This window comes from Podarcis liolepis (genome assembly GCF_965112155.1).
Source record: "Podarcis liolepis genome assembly, chromosome: 10".
NCBI classification, from domain to species: domain Eukaryota; kingdom Metazoa; phylum Chordata; class Lepidosauria; order Squamata; family Lacertidae; genus Podarcis; species Podarcis liolepis.
This window is the reverse complement of record NC_139562.1, coordinates 31,263,052-31,284,274: the sequence shown is the minus strand read 5'-3', so window position 1 is coordinate 31,284,274 and position 21,223 is coordinate 31,263,052. Positions and strand designations below refer to the sequence as shown.

General features: G+C 41.4%; 1 protein-coding gene across 3 annotated transcripts in view; it reads left to right on the top strand.

The window, feature by feature from the left end:
* Positions 1–5,593: 5,593 nt before the first annotated feature.
* Positions 5,594–21,223, top strand: part of MRTFA (myocardin related transcription factor A) — an 80,934-nt gene continuing 65,304 nt past the window's right edge. Inside the window, exons 1-2 of one of the 3 annotated variants that reach the window (XM_083462286.1) lie at positions 5,594–5,846; positions 14,720–14,773. The gene's annotated coding sequence lies outside the window, so the exon portion shown is untranslated. The remainder of the gene's footprint in view (positions 5,847–14,719; positions 14,774–21,223) is intronic. The other 2 variants (XM_083462284.1, XM_083462285.1) reach the window with 2 other exon arrangements.

Genomic DNA, 21,223 nt, shown 5'->3' with positions numbered 1-21,223 from the left:
ATGGGGCAGTTGTTTCACCTGCTCAGCATACACCAGTGATGAAAGTCTATCAGATTCCTGCTAGAACTGGTCTTATCGGATTCAGATTCCTTAAGTTTAAGAAATTGAAAAGTTCCTTATATTCTCTTCTGCACTGTGACATAATCAATCTGAAATGGAAAATTGGGAGTTTATACAGGTAGTAATCTGAAGACTGCAAAACCATCTGATTCATATCCTAGTACTCTAGTTTGTTTTCATGAGTCTCAAAAATGCTTTACCTGAGGTTCTGAAAATATGAATCATTGGCTAAAACCTAGTTTCTGTCAGTATCAAATAGAGTGGATTATCCCTTTCTTACCTCCAACCCACCAGAAAGGCCATCTTGGATATGACAGCTTCAACTCGGTATTATTATTACTATGTGAGCTGGTTCAAGCTTCCTGATAACACAGGAACAGGTAATGTTCAGCCTTGGGCTTTCACATTTCCCCCTCCCTCTCTTGCAGGTGGAGCCACGAGGAGAGCAGCAACATTTACTTCCATTTTTCGCTAACTGTAGCTGGTTTCATCTGAAGCCAACAAACCACCCCAATAAACAATCTCAATAGTTGTTTGTTTGAAATAAGCTAACTTCACACTGCAGAATAGTGAAGCTGACTTGTTTTAACAGACCATAGTTAAGTTTCACCACAATTTAAGGTTCAGATGTAAAGTGAAAGCTGCTGAAGAGGTTAATGGAACGCATGAGCCAATGCTTTATTCTTCCATGACAAACAATGGTATACTGTTAGGCTGAAATTGGCTTTGTTTCTTAATAAGTGTAAATATGACACAGACTTAAAACTGCAACTGAATTTTGAAGGAGAAAAGTTGGACGAAACAAAAACCAAGCGCCAACCATATTACTGTAGCTTGTAATTTGGCAGTCTCTTGTTGTATTCAAAGCAGTGCAAAACTGGAAAGTACGCAGTAGTGCTTTTTGGTATTTCTGCCAGCAGCTGCTGCGATTCCTTTTCAGACCGTTGGGTCTGCTGCTGGAACATCAGCTTCATCTGTTTTGGAGTTCTGCTGTTCCTCCATTTCTCCTAACTCAAGCACACCTCACTCAAGTTCCTCCTCTAGTAAACCCAAATCCCACTTCTTACACCTGTGTTGTGTGCTACCCCAGTCTCCGAGCAGAAAGAGATCCCAGGGGTTCCAAACACTTTCCCAGTATACAATCTGAGAATGAGGGAGCTCACAGCATTTAAAAAACCCCATAGAGTCTGCTACCTCTACGTTTCCAGAGAAGCCCTAAGGTCCAGCTTAGGCTCAGCACCAGGCAAGACATGTGTCTCTGTCAGCCACTTCCAACCTTTCACATCTGGTTATTGTTCTCCTATGTACCAGCTAAGTAAGTGGAGCAAGTGAAGGGCCCACCCATTTGTTCTATGGCACAGAACAACTTATTGGGATATTCGAAATCACTCTACTTAACTAGCCAGCCAAAGCCATTACCTTGTGCTATAAACATATGCCCAGATTGGTAGACTTTATGAACGCCTGCAATGGGCAGACCAACTTCTGTGTGTGAGAGTCAGTTATCTCACACTGCCTCTGTATTCTTCAGCAATAAAATGGGACAGATGCTATATGTAAATGCTTTATTTTGTAATAATGTATTTTGTAATAATGTACTGAACATATACGTGTGTTTCATTTGGCCTGTGATGTGGCTCAATTGATTGCATTATTTGGTATGGTTTGATCCGCATATGCTTTCTTCATCCCAGCTTTCTGCTTATGATGACACCCTTTTGTCTTTGGTTATGTTGGGTTGAACTGTGAGAACTTCAAACTGTGTGGGTGTTTTGCTTGGCAGAAGTGATCTAAAGATGTGGCAATGCAATTAAGGGGGGCAAATACCTTTTGCTATTACGGTAATCCCTTTCTCCTCAAACAGATTATGTTCCCTAATCCTACCCAGTACCTACATCTATCTTTCATTTTATTTTATTTAAACAAATTTATATTAAAAGGAAGGTAGCCGCTCAATTCAGATTTGGGCCACTTATCTCAGCCAACTTGTGGCCTGCATAACACACATCAGAAAGCTATTAACTACAGATTCATTACATATCTCGCATCAACCAAGCTTATCTTTCCAAATCTGTCCCTGCATCTGTGCAGGCCATTTCTCTGGATCTTCCTTGCTGAGGTAGGTAATAAAACTTTGCTACATTACATGAGTCCATTTGTCCTTTTGTGTGTGTGGACTTGGTTCACCAGTTTTTCCAGCTGAGCGACATTCCATACCATGAGGTACCATGAGTCCAGAGAAATCTCATTGCGTACTTTCCTGTTTTGAAACCCTAGCCTAGCTGCCACCAGCAAAAACACTTAAAGAGTAATGGGTCTTTTTCTGCATTATCCCCTTGTCTGCCATAACTTTCCACAAACATATTTCCTGTTATTTATAACCCTATTATGCTTTGTGTTGATTCTGAGTCCTTGTCAGCTTCAAGTTGACCATTCATAATTGAACAAAGGTGTGAAAAGGTTAAGTGATAACTGTCAGGTCACAGACTTGGTCTTTATTTCTTACAACTTAACTTACTGCAACATTTTTGAGAAATCAATTGTTCATCCTCCGCATCTCAGTTGGTACTGACCGAGACAATCTACCTATAACTGGCTAATAGAGTTGCAGTGGTTTCAGACACCCAGTTTTTCAGCTGCATAATGGCACTTAGCAATTGATTTCAATAAGGCAAAAGTTGTGTGAAGAGTATCTTTCACATTTCAGCTCTGCATCCAGCAGAGTTGGTTGTTTTCAAGGTGCTCTCCAAGTACCAGAATAGATGCACAGATGCTAATTGTGTTGGGACCATGGGCAGCAACACAAGGGAGGCAAGAATGAGTTTTTAATTGAGCTTTAAAGCTTCTGAAAACTAGTATATTTATTAGTAAGATCAGAAACTTGCTTTTTAAATTGGTGTCAATTCCAATAAGATTATCTGTGTTACAATAAACTAGTTATGCCACTAGATTCGTTCTGCTTTAAATGCAGTTGGAAATTTTTGTTATGTTCGTAGTCTATTGTAAACACACACCACATTCTGGCAGAATAAAATTGCAAAGAGTTTAATATTCAAATGGTGTTAATTATAGTCATATCTAAAAACAATTTCCCACTGCTGTAACTTGTTCCAGTGATCTGTATACAGAAGTTTAACATAGAAATGCTATTATATGGTACAGCCACTAGAGGTCATAGGATGCCAGGAAATACATTATGCTATGTGCAGTCTTAGGTATTTTAAGTGTTCAATGTAGGTCTTAGGCTGCATACTTACAATAATTTAATGGAAAGCGTGTTATTCCTTACACTGTTTAACCTCTGTTGGCCTTAAACAGAAAGTATTGTTAAGTGGGGAACTTTTCCATTCTTTCAAATGATTGGGGAATTAAAAGGAATCTTATGCACTAGGCAATGATTGATAAAACATTATTGCAGGATTGTGGTTATTTTGGATTAGTAAAAATAGAGCACAAGGGTGTTAATCTGTGCTTTATGTAGCATTAGTGAGTCAAAAAAAGAGAAAATGTTGAAGACTTCCTAAGACCGGGAAAAGCAAATAAAGCATGGAGTAAGTATCTTGTCTACACAAGAGGAAACTAGGGAACCAAATAATATAGATATTGAATAGCAGAATATCACTGAAGCATTCTAGTACCATTGATCAACAATATGTGGTGTATCTAAAGCTTAAACAAAATGCCTTAATAATTACAAAATGTGGGAGACAGATCAAGCTTGTGACACTTAGGGAAAGCATCAAAACTAATCGACCCTCTTCTAAAGATGTCCTTAATTCCACTGTAAAAATTCTTTATACTGTACAAGGGGCCTCAGCCATTTGGAAAAGCAGGAAGAAGACCACTTGGAGAACCATATTCCTTGAAGTATAATTTGTTTTGGAACTACAAACTGAGAGAAAACAGCAGGCAGCACCTCTGTTTCTACAGCCCCTTAACATGAATGCTTATATTTTTAGCAATAGGCTGTCCTGAATTCACCCTAATTTTATTTAGTAATCTCTGATGCTAGATAGTTGAAGTAGTATTAGTATTGGGGAATAGAGGGGCTGTTACAAGCTGCCTTTGGCAATCTACAGTTATGCAATACATTTATTTGGACTAACCAAGGTACCACAAAATAGTGAGCAAGCTTTTGAGTTTTTCTGAACATCAGGCTGGATGTTACATACAGCCAGAGTTTAGGGAGAAGGTGAAGCAAGAACATATTGGCTTAATGCTGCAGCCAGGTCTGCCCCTGCATTTGATGTAGGCAGCAGATATTGGAGGTGGCAAGAGCCACCAACTGCTCCTCCTAACCTAACCTGATCTGCACCCCTTAAGTTAGCATGCTACCTCAAGGTATGGTAGGAGATGTTATCTCAGCATTAAAATAAAATTCAAATGTTTTAAGTCAAAAGTAGAGTTGGATTTTGTAAGTGCAACAGGGGGGATGAAAGTCCTGTAGTTACTCAGATCGGCCTTAAATTCCAGGTCAGAGCAGAAGTAAACAACAACATAGATATTTTTTATATTAGCAAAGCTGAATATCAGTTTTAGGTGATGTACTAGTAGGTTAAAAAAAACCAAAGCCAAATTAGGTAGTTTCTTCTAGGAGTTGGGAAATACATAGTCCACAAAAAGCAAACTGTCTCTTTAGCTGGTGGAAAATTAATCTTGTTGTAGATACACACATATAAAATCCGTTCTGAAAATGCCTTTAAAAAAAAAGTTTTTTTAAAAATACATTGAATTTTCCATAAGGCTCACCATTTCCATCTAGTGTCACATTGCATATTGCACTTAAAACACACAAAACGTTTTCTTTGCAGCTGTAGAAACTGTTCCTTTTGCTAGATTCCTCCTCAACATGGGAAGCTGTCTTACATCAAGTCAGTTCGGCCCCACCTTGTTCAGTCCTTTTGGCATTCCTGGATCGAGTTTGCCCCAGCCCCGTCTGGAGGTGTCAGGCAGGGATGGAACCCTGTGGCCTTTTACCTGCGAAAGCACCTGGCCTACTACTGAGCAGCGGTAGAAGTTTCAGAAATTTTGCATGCTTGATAGAACTTGTTTTTAAAAATGCTTCCGGTCCCCCCCCTCCAAACCTTTTACTGGCAAGTTAATTCGTGTTTAAATATACGATTTGCATGTTTATTTGGAAGGAAGTCCCCTGAGTTTAATAGGGGCTCCTTCCTAAGTAAATGTGGGTGGGAATGCTTTATTTCTGTCTTTTCAGCAACGTGCTTCGGATGCTCCTGTGAAAGATTTATTTATTAACGGTCAGAGACAGGCGGGCCTATGTGGGGGTGGGAGGCAGATATTTTAAGCCTCTGCAAAGGAGCAGCAGCCCGCTACGTGCCTAGGCTGGCGCACTGTCCCTTTAAGGGCTCCTCCCCCTCCTTCCTCGCGGCTCCTCCGCGGCGCTCGAGCACGCCAGCCTCACCTTCTGCCGATGACATAATTCCTATCCTCTAATTGGCTGCTTCCTTCTTCAGTCACCTTTCTCTGCCCCGCCTGCCCCTTTCCCCACCCCGCCTCTCGCCCGTTAGCACCCGGAGTTACTCGACACCCGTTGACGGGCGCTGGCGTCATTCAGTCGCCTCCGCGCCTTCGGATTGGTCGCGCCGCCTGCTCGTCCCGTAGCTCTGCGTTCTGGTGGGCGGGAGCTTCCGCGGCTGAGAGGAGCTGAGCCGGCGGCGGTGAGGGCCGGGGTTCTTTTTTTTTGCGCGCTCGGGGAAGTTTTCTGTGGGAGGCTGCGGAAGGGGAAGGCGGCCAAGTGCGGGCAGCTGGGATGGAGTCGTGACCAGGTGAGTGTGAGGGAGGCTTCGGGAGGGAGCGTGCCGGCAACTCCTCGCCCCGCCCGCCCGATGAGGGGGGGGGAATGTCCCTCCATGTATGGGGCAGGGAACCGCCCCTCTGGGAAGCACGAAGCGGGGCTGCCCCGGTTGCTGGGAGAGCCTGGCCTTGGCTCGCCTCACGCTCCTCCTTTGCCCCACGGCGGAGGCTGGCGGGAGAACCGCGCCCTCCTTCTCCCGTCCCACACGAACCACGCAGCCCCCCCCCCGTCGCCCCACGCCGTTCTTCTTTGCAGCGCCCCCTTCCCACGACCGGGCCTTTCCTTCGGGCTACGTGACTCTGGCGTGGCCCTCCCGCCCCTTTGCTATGCGCTCGTGAGTAAAACGGCGAATGTTCCGCCTCCCCAGCCCCCAAATAATTAAGAGCCACCGAAGGTATCCTTTTTCTCCATCGGCCGCCAGCCAGGCTTCTGCTTTTCCCCGTAACGCCCCCCCTCCGCTGTGTCATTCACCGTTTTCCGAACGGATTTATCATCCCTCCCTTTCCACTGTTTTCAACTATTGGGTTTTTATTGGACGACAAGAATAAACCTCCAGGATCACCACCACCACCACCAAAAAATTCTTGGGGTTGTTTTTTTTGTTTGTGTGTCTTTGAGACTCTTTTCCTCCCAGAAAATTTTAATTGCAAAGGAAATGTAAATGTACTGGATCTTCTCTATGTAATTTCAAGAATGCAAGATTGTCCCTGATTCAGTTTCAGAATTGCAATCTGCAATCTGTGTGGAAGACTGTTTTGAGAATATGGGCTGAGCTGATCACACCCACCCACTGGCACATGTAGGAATCTGCGTTGAGCATATAGATTCAGGATGAATTATCATTTGATGCTTCCCATAATCCTGTGCTGGAGGGTGGTTGAATGCGGCTGGCTCATTGTGGGCTGGAGGCCAGCAAGAATATCCTTGGCTAGTACTTTCCCTGCTGCTTAACATCCGACGATCTGAGCTTGTGAATAGAATCACACTGGCACTTATAGTTCATCCATAGTCAAGGATGCATCCTCTTTAACAGCATAAAGACATGGGACTCCTCTTGGGTTTCCCACTTTGAAAGCATCTGGACATCACATGGTAGCAACTTGCAGAAGAGTGAGCGTATTCACTGGTTGCAATAAAAGCAGGCTTATGATACCTTAAGGCAGGGGTAGGGAACCTCAGGCCCTGGGGTGGTGGTGGTTTCCAAATGCATCCTTTTAGGCCTCTCTAGCCAGTCCTTGGGGCTCTGCCCAAGCCACACCTCTTATCAGCCATTTGCCTTCCTTGAGTGCCTTTGCTTGGCAAGAATTTGTTCTTGAACTGTAGTAATGCTTGTTTGCCTGGATGAAGAGGGGTGTGTGTTTGAATGTTGAGAAACCTCTGGTTTTTGTGTGGCTTGAATGTACAAATGTAAGCATTGCATCTGTTGCTTTGCCCACTTTTTCCCCTCTGGTGTTGCCGTGTCTGGTAGGCGAGATCTAGAAGGTTGCCTGCAAGGCATTGTGGCCCTTAGGCTGAAAACGTTTATTATGGCATAAGCTTTCTTGTACACTTCTTGTTTTCAAACACTGGAGTGACTTGTCAGATCAGTCCCGTGTTAGTAAGTCTTTATTGCCCTAGCTAATTCTGTAGCAAGGGATTTGCATACTTGTTGACCTAGTGAAGGTCTTGAGCAGGAGCCTCCCTTTTTGTTTCCCAGGGTAGTATCTCAAGAGTGCAGTTCACCAGCTTTGAGGAGTATAGTATGGGAAAATGGTAGTTATGAAATTATGGCATGGGATTGTGTAACTTGGTGAAATGAAAAGTACAGTATGTGAGTATAGGTGGGCAGAAAATGCATGAGCCATCAAGATTTGGTAGGCATTTTTAATCCAAAGATGAAATAATTACACCAAAATTTCCACTGCATTCCATAGTTTGCATCTCTATTTAAGGCACACAGAAAAGAAAGTGAAGATTGATATTTCAGGTGTGTAGAAAAATAGTTGGTATGTGTATAAATATTGATTTTAATTAAAATCATTTATAAACAGCTTGATATTTTAAAAATTGCTCTAAATGGTGTGCAGTATGAAACAAACAATATAATTAAAACAAAAATGCAATATAAAACCAATGAATGTCAGTTTTGGTGTCATTGTATACAGATAGAATATAAGGATGAATAACTTCTAGGTACAAAATATGCTCTGAAGTAGTTCTTTAATGGATACATAGCAAACTGTACTCTTCATTTGCTTCTGATCATAAAGTTGAAGCCCTTTTGCGGTTGGAGGATGGAGAAAGAACTGTGATCAGCAGGGTGCCCTTTTTCTATCATTGGGATACCCTGGGAAACTCACCAAGCATATTGCACCTGGTGCTGGGTGTGGAGAGTGCACCTGACTGCTTAATGTAGTGTTTCTCAAACTTGGGTCCCCAACTGTTGTTGAACTACACCTCACATCATCCCTCACCACTGGTCCTGTTAGCTTCGGATTATGGGAATTGTAGTTCAACTACAGCTGGGGAACAAGTTTGAGCAACAGTGGCTTAATGGAACACAGGTGTGTGGGCAGCCTGACGAAGCTCCATCCACTTTGGTGCCTGCCCATAAAAGCAAGCCCTGATCATGGGACAGTGAAGCTTTCTCCAGCAGAGGCTGGAGAAAGAACTGAGTGGAGAGGCGGCTTATTTGTATTACTGTAATATTTTTATATGTTAACTTTTTTGTAATATTTAGTGTTTCAGTTTTCTGTATGCTGCATAGATTTTTTTAAATATATTAAGTAGCGTAGAACTGGTGTAATAAATAAAATTTCACTGATGACATTGCTTCCAGGCCTGTTTCCTGCTTTCTGTGGATAGCTGACTTCATACATGACAGAAATATGTTTAGCAAAAACTTGCTCTGCTAATTAAAGTGGTTGCCTAGGAAGTGGTTGCAGAATGATTTTTTTTAGGGATATTGCTTATTGGAAGTTTGCACTGCCCATCTGTTGTTATTATGAAAGCTGAATAACTTGGGAGTTTCATTTTTAGTTGAGTTTGAAGTCGATAGTTCTTACATCTATCCTTATGAATCATCAGGTTTTTGGTCTATTGGGACACTTAAAGAAATCCTTCATGTTGGTAGAATAGTTAATACAATGTATGATGAAAGCTTAAAAGGGAGAAATGGAAGCTAAGGTGGTGGTAGATTGTAAGCACATGCTATGCTAGCAGTATGTTGAATACTAATAGTAGTGCTAGGAATCTAGTAAATTGCCTTATACAGTGGTACCTCGGGTTACATATGCTTCAGGTTACATACGCTTCAGGTTAGACTCCGCTAACCCAGAAATATTACCTTGAGTTAAGAATTTTTACTTCAGAATGAGAACAGAAATCGTGTTCTGGCGGCGCGGCGGCAGCAGGAGGCCCCATTAACTAAAGTGGTACTTCAGGTTAAGAACAGACCTCCAGAACAAATTAAGTACTTAACCTGAGGTACCACTGTACTGAGTCAGACCTTTAGTCATCTAGCTCAGTATTGATTACACTGACTGGCAGAGCTTTCCAAGGCTTCTGACAGGAGCTTTTTACAGCCCTTCCTGGAGAAGCTGGGAATTGAACCTGCAAGTGAGGCAGATGCTCTAACACTGAACTTATAGCCCTACGTATAGCTGGGAATTTGGAAAGACCAGTGAAGTCCAGATATGCACACAACTCTCAAGTGAAGCATGGTAGCGATAATGCCCTTTGTTGCTTGGCCCACCATCAGCTGCTGTAAAAAACTGTCTTTTTTGAATTTGATGAATTGTTTTAAAAATCTGTGTCTGCTAGTGGTCATCACAACAACCTGTGACAAAGAAATCCATAAATTTTATTACATTATGTGAAGGATTTTCTCATCATGGTCCACAAGTTTGTTGTCTTTAAGTTCTCTTGGCTGAATTGTACTGAGAATTTTTATTTGCCTCTCCTTGCTGTTAGTAGTTTTGTAAACCTTTATCAAATTGAGCCTCAGACATGAACATATTTTTTAACCTAAATATTCAAACTTCTTATGAAGAAATGCGGAGGGATATTACTGATTTTTTAAATTTCCCTTTTCTCTATTTTTGTAATTTACTTAAAGTGAAACTTTAATTCCTTTGTGTTGGTGAGGTCCTACTGGCATTTCATGATCGTTGAATATTACAGTTTCTTTCAATTCATCATTCTGTTAAAACCAGATTGCTTGAATTTCAGTGAGACATTCTACATCTGAATATTTTGTTTTTACATGTGTTTTTAACTAAAATAGAAATAGCATGCAGATTGGAAGAGGATGGGGAAATTAAGTAAAGGAATACTCTGCACACACCAGCCAATTCCAGACCATAATGGTCGGGATTCAACTAAGTCCAGTCAGTGGAAGCCCTGCACAAGGACTACTGCGTGCAATGGGTCTTTTTCCTTTCTCCTCCATCCACTTCCTCAAAATTGGCTCTGGGACGGTTGGGGATCCTTTGGTTTGGTCTGGCAAGCCCAAATGCTTCCCTGCCAAAACAGTTGTTTTAGCAAAATGTTGAATTCCTCCCATAGTGTTTCTGTGCTTGTGTGCAAGATGTCAGAATGATACAGAATTTGATATTGGTGAGTACAGCATTCTGCATGCACAAGGACTTGGTCATAGGGGTCAGTATGCAAACAGCTATCTGTCCTTTGCTGTGTCTTCCTGCCTAGGCTTTTAATCACATCTGTTCTTTGCTTCTTCCTTATCTCCACTCTTTAGAAATCACATGAAAATATAGGGATGAATTCAACCTTTGTTCTTAGTTTTGCTGTATGTATAAGTTGGAACTGTCTTTATATTTTAACTCACTGTTTTGGGTTGCAGCCTTGCCTAGGAATAAAGCAATTCAGCTCAGTATAACTTCTGAGTAGACATACCTAGGATTGCATCGCACATTTGTGGTACTGAAAGTTGTGTTGATTTTAAATAGCAGTATAACTTCTAATATGTTTCCTCTTGCTTGCTCCTCAAGTACTGGAGAAAATAAAGAATCCTTGTTAAATAAAGAATCCTTGTTAAACAGTACTTGGGTGCCTGGAAGCTTTCAAAAAGCCCTACTTGCTGTGTGTGTCTTGCCTAACTAGGAGGGGAAAGCTAACTTCTTTCCAGCTGTTCCTACCATGTGACAGGCTTTTTTTAAAAAGTGTGGGAGTGTAGGGGTGGGGTCAAGAGCAGAGACTTTGAGATGGAAAAGGAGGCCTTATGGACTAGAGGTTCATTATTCTTGCTGTACAGGAATTCATAACTTTGCTTTGTGGTTTTCATAATGGGGAATAGAGGGAGGGACTCTTCCTTCCTTCCACATAGACAACAGAAATCATAATTAGAAACTTGGGATTGTTAAGTTTAGATGAAGGATCCTAGACTCTTGATGGTTGTAGGGAGAGCTACTTGAGCTTTTAAATATGTAACTGGTGGGAGAAAGAGGGATATGAAAATTAAACCCCTGTTGTGGCATTCAGATCAGAGGCTCTTTCTTAATGCCAGTTGGAGAATTTCCATGTTGTTCAACTACTAAACTCTGAGTCACCACTAGCAAAGGCAGATAACCCATTGTAATTGCTAGAATACCAACAGCTTAGCTGGAACATGTAAACAATGGTGTATAAACTTTTCCACTGAATTATAAGTTTATGAGCAAGACAAGACTTCTGCATCTCTTACAGTTGACGTTATTTTCTCGGAGGGAAGGGGACTTGTGAAAGTTATTTTATTACAGTACAGTCATACCACACAGCTGGAAAAGAGGTGGGGGGAAACTTCATAGTGTTACCAGCTGTGTAGTTGAGCTGTGGACATAACATGGCACTATTAAGAAAAATAAAATACATGAGATGATTAAAAATTGCTTTCTTACATATGTTTATTGACTAATCATGTAAGCTGGGGTGAAGCAGAAAATATGTTGGGATCTGTTGGAATTTGGAACTTAAGTTGTTACTCATTTCCATTGTATGCCCAAGTGGTCTAGAGGGCTTTACCTTTTCTTTTTTTATTTCTCATTTCTATTTACAATATTTCAAGACCCTCATATTTTGGAGAAGAGAGTTAAGGAAACGGAGCTTTTATATACCGGTAAATGCTTTACAGAAGGGCTATCTTAGCAGCTAAGACTAATGGCTAAGCCTTCACTGCAGTAAAGTGTCTCCTACATTGCCTTCTGTTAGAGTCCCAAGCTAGATTTTTAAAGCTGCAGCATGCCATTGACTTGCTAAGTATTACTGCATAGATGTCTATGCCAGAAAAGAAGCAGGTATTGGGAAAGAAGTGCTTTAGCATATCTTCTCATGAGGCCTTTAACGTCCACCTCTTGGCAAACTGGCTTGCTAATTATCTGTTGTGGGACTACCCAACAGGCATAAAGGAAGTGGTTGTACGTAGTGTAGTCATAACCCCTCACCTTTCTGGATATTCCTGGGAACTTCCATGGTAGTTGACTGAGTGATCTTTGGCAGTAGGGAAGTCAATTAAATCTGATGGTTGAGGCAGTACACTGCACGCCCTTGTCTGGAAGATTGTGAGAAGTTAGATAGCTCAGTTGGGTAGAGCATAGTGCAGGCACGATCTTTGTAACGGGCAGCTGCATATTCCTGCATTGCATTGGGGTTGAACTAGATGATCCTCAGGCTCCCTTCCAGCTCTACGATTCTTTGATTCTATTTCACCTTTTGTGACTGCTTAGAGCTATTGAAAGAAACTAAGTTGTGTTAAGAGGCAGGAGGGAATGGTGCTCAAAAAGCATGTCATTTTAGATTGCTACTGGCATTTAGGCTAAAATGTGGTAAAATGTTACCAAAGTACAGGGACCACATCCAGTTGTGTGCATTAAAATTCAATGTTAGACCTATTCTTTAAATACTTTTTTCTTTTAATGTGTTTTCTCATTTGTTCAGTTCTGGCTCTAGAATATGAAGATGCAGAAGCAAAAATCACATTAAATTTATCATTCTTGTGATTTGTAGCTAATGCACACTTGTAGAAGCAAGTAAAACTTAGTCTATTATTATGTCCCAGGCAGCTTCTTCCAGTTGAGAGCTCTTGCTCTTGCTCTTCAAAGATTAAAGCATTCTTAATGTAATGAAAATTTCAAACTGAAATGTTCTGGTGGTGATTACCATCAGGTTCTACCAACTTTACAGTAGTTTAAACCCTTATTTTTCATGAAAACCTGGGCTGTCACCTGAGTACCAATGCTGCCACATGATGGAGGTTGGAAAAGATAAATGCTAACAGGATAAATATGGGGTTGTATATTTACAACCTTTCCACCTGGCCTAGGGGGCGAGGCCCAGACTCAACCAGCCCTACTGAAGAAGCTCCTCAAGAGGTCAGAGGAACATCGGCCTGCCATTGTTTTATTGATTTAATACGCTATACACTACTTTGAGGTTTTTATTAAAAATATAAAGCGGTACAGAAATTGAAAAATTAAAAAAAAATTTAAAAAGAAGGTTGGTGGTTCGAATCCCCGTGATAGGGTGAGCTCCCATTTCTCGGGCCCTTCTTCTGCCAACCTAGCAGTTTGAAAGCACATCAAAGTGCAAGTAGATAAATAGGTACTGCTCCGGCGGCAAGGTAAATGGTGTTTCCGTGTGCTGCTCTGGTTCGCTAGAAGTGGCTTAGTCATGCTGGCCACATGACCCAGAAGCTGTACGCCGGCTCCCACTGCCAGTAAAGCGAGATGAGTGCTGCAACCCCAGAGTCGTCCGTGGCTGGACCTTATGGTCAGGGGTCCCTTTACTCAGGGGTTTTACTCAGAGTAGATTGAAATTAATATACCTAAGTTACTAAAGGCCATTCATTTAAACAAATCTACTCCTGAGTATGACTGGCTTGGCTCATGATCTATATTTGGTGCACTATTGGTATGTTCAAAGTGGGATATGTCTAGGGTTAAGGAAATTTAGGTATAGTTCTCTTTGGTAATACTTTTTTCAGATGAAGCGGCTTGTATTGTACAGTGGTACCTCAGGTTAAGTACTTAATTCGTTTCGGAGGTCCGTACTTAACCTGAAACTGTTCTTAACCTGAAGCACCACTTTAGCTAATGGGGGCCTCCCATTGCTGCCGCGCCGCTGGAGCACGATTTCTGTTTTCATCCTGAAGCAAAGTTCTTAACCTGAAGCACTATTTCTGGGTTAGCGGAGTCTGTAACCTGAAGCGTATGTAACCCGAGGTACCACTGTAATTCCTCATGCATAAGGCATGTGGAGAGTGCACTGCTATTCTAAATTTGTGCACTACTCCATATGTTGCTGCAGTAGCCACTTAGCAGAATCTGATAATCTGATAGTCCCATTATTGCATAGACATATTCAAGTATATACTCCCATCTAAAACTGTTGCTGCTTTGTGTCACTTAAGACTTGCTTAGGCTGCATTTAGTATGCTGCATCATTTACTGTATTTGTAAATAAAGACTTTGTAATTTACAAAAACTTTATTTGTAAATAAAGACTGTTTCTGTATACATTGTACACTCAAAATTAACCAGTAAGATGTTAAAAGAATCACAGATTGTCTCAACTGGGATTTGATCCGCATATGCAAACAAACCAGGACTGGATTAAACCAAGAAATAATTTATTAAATTGTGCTTGTGAAGGGAGGAGTATTGTTCGTGATTCTCCAAACCACAGGCAGAGGAGATGTCATCTGAATGTAGCCTTCAAATACTGTCTGAATCCTGACATTGCTTTAGAGGGGATGCCAAACAACTTAAATTTGGTGGCAACAAGATGGGAGCTGCTTTGTTTTTTATCTGTAGGTAACATGGCTTAAGCCTTGTAGAAGAGATTTGATTTGTGTGATTTCTGTTTCTTTTGTAGTGATTGGAGCACCTGACATGGAACAGAACTGGATTGATTTGTGGGAACTATAAGGTTTGTAATCTTCCAGTTGCATTGCTTCCTTTTAAAATTAATTGCATGCCAAGGCCCTGTACCCCCCCCATTTGATGAATAAGACACGTGGACACCAGTCTCTTAGGTTAATGGGCTAATAAAGGCCACAACATTATTGGTTACAGAATGTGAATGGTATTGGCTTAGGCATTGGACCCAAACCGACTATATCTGGCTCCTGCCTGCCATGCAGGGAGTCTCACAAGGGTTAACCACCAGTAGGGGGAGCACCGTTGATGTACATCAACTCGGATCTCCCCTCAGGGTCACCGGTGTGGTCGTACCGTGGCCCTAGCCTCTCCCTGGGCTTTGGACAGGAACCACGACCCCTGGATTCTTTTAACGGAATACCCTTAAAGGGGAGAGGGGCAGGTGATGGCCACAACTTCTCCTCCCATCAACCAAACTTTTCCAATGCCTAACCACCAAACCTTACAAAGTTGTGACAATTTGCTACGAGGTAGGTGAAAACCAAGTGGCTGGTGCCAATCTGCCAAGTGGAAAAATTCCTACCAGGCCCCTTCAACAGGCGACCAACCAAGGTCCATAGCAAGGTTAAGTTGTCGAATGCAAGAAGAAAGGGCGGGAGATCCGCTGAAGCAGGAAGCAGAAGGAAGAGCTCCCAGCTTGGATTGGCTGGCTGCGGGCGTGACACGGGCTACGACTCCCTGATGATGCGGGGGACTCGAAACGCCACCACTAAGTGCGGGAAAGTGTGAGGCCAGCCCGCAACCATGCCCTCCTGCAAAGGAGATTGGCTTTGACATATTATACTTGAGAGGGGTTGAGGGGAACCTTATTGATACTAGCTTTTTGGATCTGTGTGTAAAAAATTAATTACTATTGTGTATTTTTATACCAAACACAAAATCTGGTAGCTATTTCAGAACCCATGGTTTTCATGGGCAATGTGAACTTCCTGGAAAATTTTGAATCAGAAAGTTTTTTAAGGAAAACATTTTTTTGGAAAATTTCTTTGTGCCTTAGATTTTTTTTTTGCATAATTAATTATAGTGTTCAAACTAATACTTCCCCAGAACAACTCATCTTTAGAAATGGACTTGGGTCCATGGAAAAACATAGCTGTGGAAAATTCTTCATCCCACATCACTGATATGTTTGTTAAGTTGCTACCTCTCATGATTTGAAAGAATCACAGACATGCATGCCTCACCTGACAAAGGCACTGATGCTGATAATCCAGAAAACTCAAGTTCAGGGGCTCCATGTTCTCATAATCATCCACCTGCCCAAAGGTTCACATTAAGCTGTAGATCGGGGTGGGGAATCTTTATAGCCCACAGGCCAACTTAAACAGGTGGGCAGGCCAACTCACCTGTCAAAGTCGTTTGTGCAGCACTTTCCAGGCACCCAACAGTGACCTAGTTGGCAGGCACTTGGGAACCTCAGTGCAAGGAGCTTTGGAAGCCTTATCTTCAGTACTAGGGAAACTCTGAGCACAAGTCTTGCAAATCTTTTAAGCAAAGTGCTTCCCAAATGCCTTACAGCCAGCTGGCATGTGGGAAGTGCTTCATAGTGCCAAGTAAAGTGTTGGCAAAGCTGCTTTCTTCAGGGATTGGATATGTGATCAAGTTCCCCTTAGGGAACTGTTGCGTAGCCAAACCCCCTGCATCTCTGTGCCACACCTGATGTCACATATAATATCAGGTGAAAGGCAGATGAGTGAGGTTTGGGAAATCTGTAGCTTGTGGTCCCAATTTGACCTGTCAGCCAGAGGTCCCCGAACCCTGCTCTAAATAAATCACCCCATTGGGACCTGCAGTAAGTACTTGATTAGAAATGGCTTCCTGGTGCACGTCTGCTCCATGTTAAAATGTTAGATGCCCGTTTGTCCCTAACACTTTATATGTGTATATGGCAAAGCATGAGTCAGCAAACATTTCTGCACAAAGTGTGAGCTTGCCTATGGAGATGACAAAACATCTGTGTTTCTACAGATGGCAGTTTAAGAGGAGTAGGATGTATGGAGAAGAATATTTTTTTTGTGGAGGGGAGGGTTGATAAGCTAAGCAAGATTCTGAAAGAGTTGATTGTTAAGAGCTTGGGAAATCTTTTTAAAGTCTCTCCCACCCCACCCCCCTTTGCTTAATAAGCAAATTACCACAATTTGGGGGGGAACAACCTTAAATGTTTAAAAAATACTCATTCATAGATCCAAGTCTGTGTGCAGGTTGGAGAGTTTTGGATGGTTGAGTATGACAGGTTAATAGACTTCCTGTTGAAATACAGTGGTGAGTCAAACAGCTTTGTGCTGGCTGTGCTCCTGAAGGGCGTGGATCAGTGCTGAGCAAGTGATGCCTGAACATCATTTGCTAAATGCTGACCTATGATTTGGTTGGACTGGGTATAGAAAAAGCATTTTATATTGGGCTTAAGGAAAAAAGCACCACTGGTAATTTTGGAAGCTCTAATTGCTGTGGCTGCATGGACTTCTCACTGAAGCCACACCCATGTGATCCATCTGTAGAGGGCCATTGTCATTATGTCCTGCATTTGGGTTTCCTGTAGAGATCTGGCTGGCCATTGTGGGAACCACTGCTTTTTAGTGGAATGGTATCTGGAAATGTGCTTCCAGTTATAAATGCATTTCCTCCCTCCTGGGTATGTGTCCACATACTTGGTACAGTAGGCTGACATAAATACTGTTAATATGTGCAGGTGAACCCAAATCCGAGTCATTTAAATGAAGCTTAAGTGTTTATAGGATCACAGCCTTTTCAGATTTTCTTGCAGGGGCACAACTTGTTTTATTACTTCATCCTTTCCTATTACAGCAATGATATTTCAGGTGATCATTGCATATTGTTTATTTATTCCTTTTGAAAATAATGAAGAGGCAAGGTCCAGTGTTGCAGACCCCCTTCCTGCATCAGCATGCCATCTGTCAAATCCTTATCACACTTGCTCCTCTGTCTACATGGATTGCAAAACTTGTTTTGGTCTTTCTCAATCAAGGGCCTGCAGAATACTTCCTCAATCAATGGATATATAGTTAACATCTGTTGCTTCTTACAACAAACAGAAGCTATAGGACTGATAAAATAACATCAGTGTTGCAATTTCCACTTAACATTATTTCTGTGATCACATGCTTTTAGAACTTGGGAGTGGAAATTTGTGCAACTCGGAAAAAGGAGTTTCAAGGTGTCCACATTTCTGTGCTATCTCTCCCCTAACTTACTGAATATGCTATAAAGGAGGCGTTACTTAGAGACACAAAAATTTTCTTTTTGCCTTCTGCTTCTGTTACTGGACTGTGCACTTTAAAGAGCAACTGTATAATTATTACCAGTCATACAATCTACAGTAGCTATGCTAGCAACAGTATAATTATTACCAGTCATACAATCTAGCTATGCTAGTATGCTATACAACTTTAATATTAGCAATATTTGATTGCATTGTTGGTACTTGATTGACTAGATAGTGCCATCCTCTGGACCTGTGGTTAGACTAAACCAGAGTTTCTAGGAAAGCCTTGTTAAGTTAAAATACATATTTTTATGTATCCGTGTGTACCTAAAGACTGAACAGGCGCTGAATTTTCTGTAGACTGGGACTTACCTCAACTTCCTTGAAGCCTTCCCAGTTGAGTTTGGCAGGTTTCTATGTTCTACAATCAAAATTTAGCCCTTCCCTGCAGGAAATCCAGTGCATGTACAGCTTTCCACAAGGCAAAATAGGTGTAAAGTAGCTGTAATCAAGTAATTCTGTGAACTGTTCAGTTATGTTGTATGGAACCCATTTTTTGTTTGTGCTGTGTATATGATGGAGATATGATAGATGACTTCATTGCATAACCACATAAAACATTAGTGTGCTTAAATATAGTTGGTATGAATTTGCCTTAAGACTGGTGCTGTTTGCTCTTGGTTGGGGAATGACAAGTTATTGTCCCTGTGGCATTTCTAATCTAATCTGACAAGGAAAGAACCATAGGGATGCAGAAGTTCCTTGTGAAACAGGTGCTTGTACCATTGATTTTCAGCACTGTCAGTAGAAGTACTGGATGTACTGTTTCCCTCCTTGCACCGCTGGGGAGGGACAGGATAATAGGGAAAGCAGTGGCTTCTTATACCATTCACTTTGTACACTGAAAATGAGTGCACACTTTAGTTCCTTACTTGGAGAATCATTCAAAAGACCACAATCAGGTAGTTGTCTGCATAGAGAAGATTCAAGAAAGAGCATAGCAGGTAGCAGGGTGGATGTCCCTCTATAAAATAGAACTTCCCTAAATATGCAGATCACAGTCTATAGTATGCATCTGGGTTCCTTTGGGAGTAAGGGCAGGATAGATGGAATTGAATGAATGAATGAATGAATAAAAGAAAACTATGTTGATTGGACTTTCCTGGCCTTATTTTTCAGTTATCTGAAAGACCTGTCATGGCTCTAGGCAGTGCATATTTTTTAATGTATTTTGTTCCTAGATTTAATCCTAAGAATTTCCAAGTGTAGTGTCATTAGTAACAGGGATAAGGAAAGACTTGAGCCTGAACCTCTGAAGAACTGATTGGAGCACTGATATTTCTAATACCCAGTTTTAGGTGATTGTTTTCTGCTTATTAGTAGACTATCAACAACATGGTGCAGTTTCCTACTTTTCTGAATTAGGATTGTCTAGAAAGAATGTTGTCCTCAGCTATAACACCACTGCTTCTTCCTTCTCTGTTTAGCTTAAAACTTGATCCACTTAACACCACTCTGCCTAAAGATTACTTTAGATTTTCTTTTGGCCTCCTGATCACAGTTGCCAGAGACATGTAACAGATGGCTTTTTTTAAATGCAAGAAAAGTAGTTACTGCTTCCCAAAATAGCCTACTTCTGCATGCCACCTGCTGCTGCTAGTTGATGCAGGTTGCTTAGCAATTCTTAAATGAGTAGGAAATTGCCATTACCCTGGTAACCACTCCTAAATAGAAACTGACTTAAAGGAACGAAGAATAGAGAGAAACGTCCATAGCAAGTTTGCTAATGGAATTACTTCCCCACCTTTCTGTCTTAAAATAATTTGCTAACAACAGAAACTTTGATTGCTGGGGATATGTGGAGAATGACAGTATGCTTTATAATGCAACTGCATCCTCAGACTTGTAAAGTATTATGCAGTTTATATGGGGGTCACAAACCTTAATCAGTGATCCAGTTTTAAATGGGGGGCTATGAATTCAACATTTTAAAGGCTTTTTTTTTTGTTCTAGCATGTCCCTATTACGTTGACTGAGCAAAACAATATCAAATATATCCCCTCCCAAAAGATGAGTGATATCTTACAACTTAATTCAAGCTATGTTATGATTCATTGTTTCCAAAGAATATCCATATTCTAATTTTTATAATGCATAAACTGATTAATGAAGAAAAATTCTTTTCATCAGTTGACAGCCTTAGTTTTTCCACTGTTTCAAGGCATCATTGTGGGCGGATGCTTTTTTAATTCCTGTAGATAAAACCTTGAAATTAGCTGGAGTTATTACTGACAAGTAATCACAGGAGTGTTATTACTCTTCATGCATAGTCCCTGTTAGAAATGTATTTAAAATGTAAGAAACACACGTGTAGAGTTCAGCTTTATAGAAAATTACAGAACATGCCATATGATTATAGGCTTGCTCTGTGTCCCCATAGCCTTATAAGCATTGCTGCTAAGTGTGAGGACATCTGAAATGAAGAACAGAGGGGTAATGGGTACTGAATATCATAGCCAGTAATGCATAACACCCCAGATCAATTTTCTCCAAGTTCATTCCCACCCAGATTCAGCCCCAAATTAGTTAGACTTCAACTCTCATTCCACTCATTTCCCTTTTGCTCCCAGCTCCAAGAGAAAGAGGAAAGAAAATCTTTGTATTTGTCTTTTTCCCTCATGCAGTCAAAAGTGCAGTAAGCTCAGCCTGGCAAAGACCCACGAGCCATTAGTACAAACTCTGAGATGGAGGAAACAATGAACAAGGCAGGGAAGGGACTTTCTACCTGAACAGTACATGCGAGTAAGAACTACCTGCTCGTACATCTCGCTGTGGGACCATACAAGCTGATAAATGGGCATAAAGGAAGTATTATTGTGATAACGTTTGAGAAAGCACTGAAATAGCATTAATCTTGTAAATTGGTGGGCGTGGGGGAAGGGGACCAGAGTGGGCTGTTTCCTGGTCTTGTGCAGGCTGTTTCCTAGTGCTTTTTGAGGGAATTTATTAGCCCTATTAAACTAATAAATTAGAATTATAAAATTGATAACCAGTAAGAATAGTACCAAAATTCACCCCAGTCACCTAGCACTTGTCCAGTGCTGGTGGACTCTGGTTCCAGTCTAGAAATAACCTAAGCTGTAAGGGCTGCTATGATGGGACTTGCTTTGCAATTTTAGTGCTCAGTTGGTCAACATTGTCATTGATCCTGCGGTA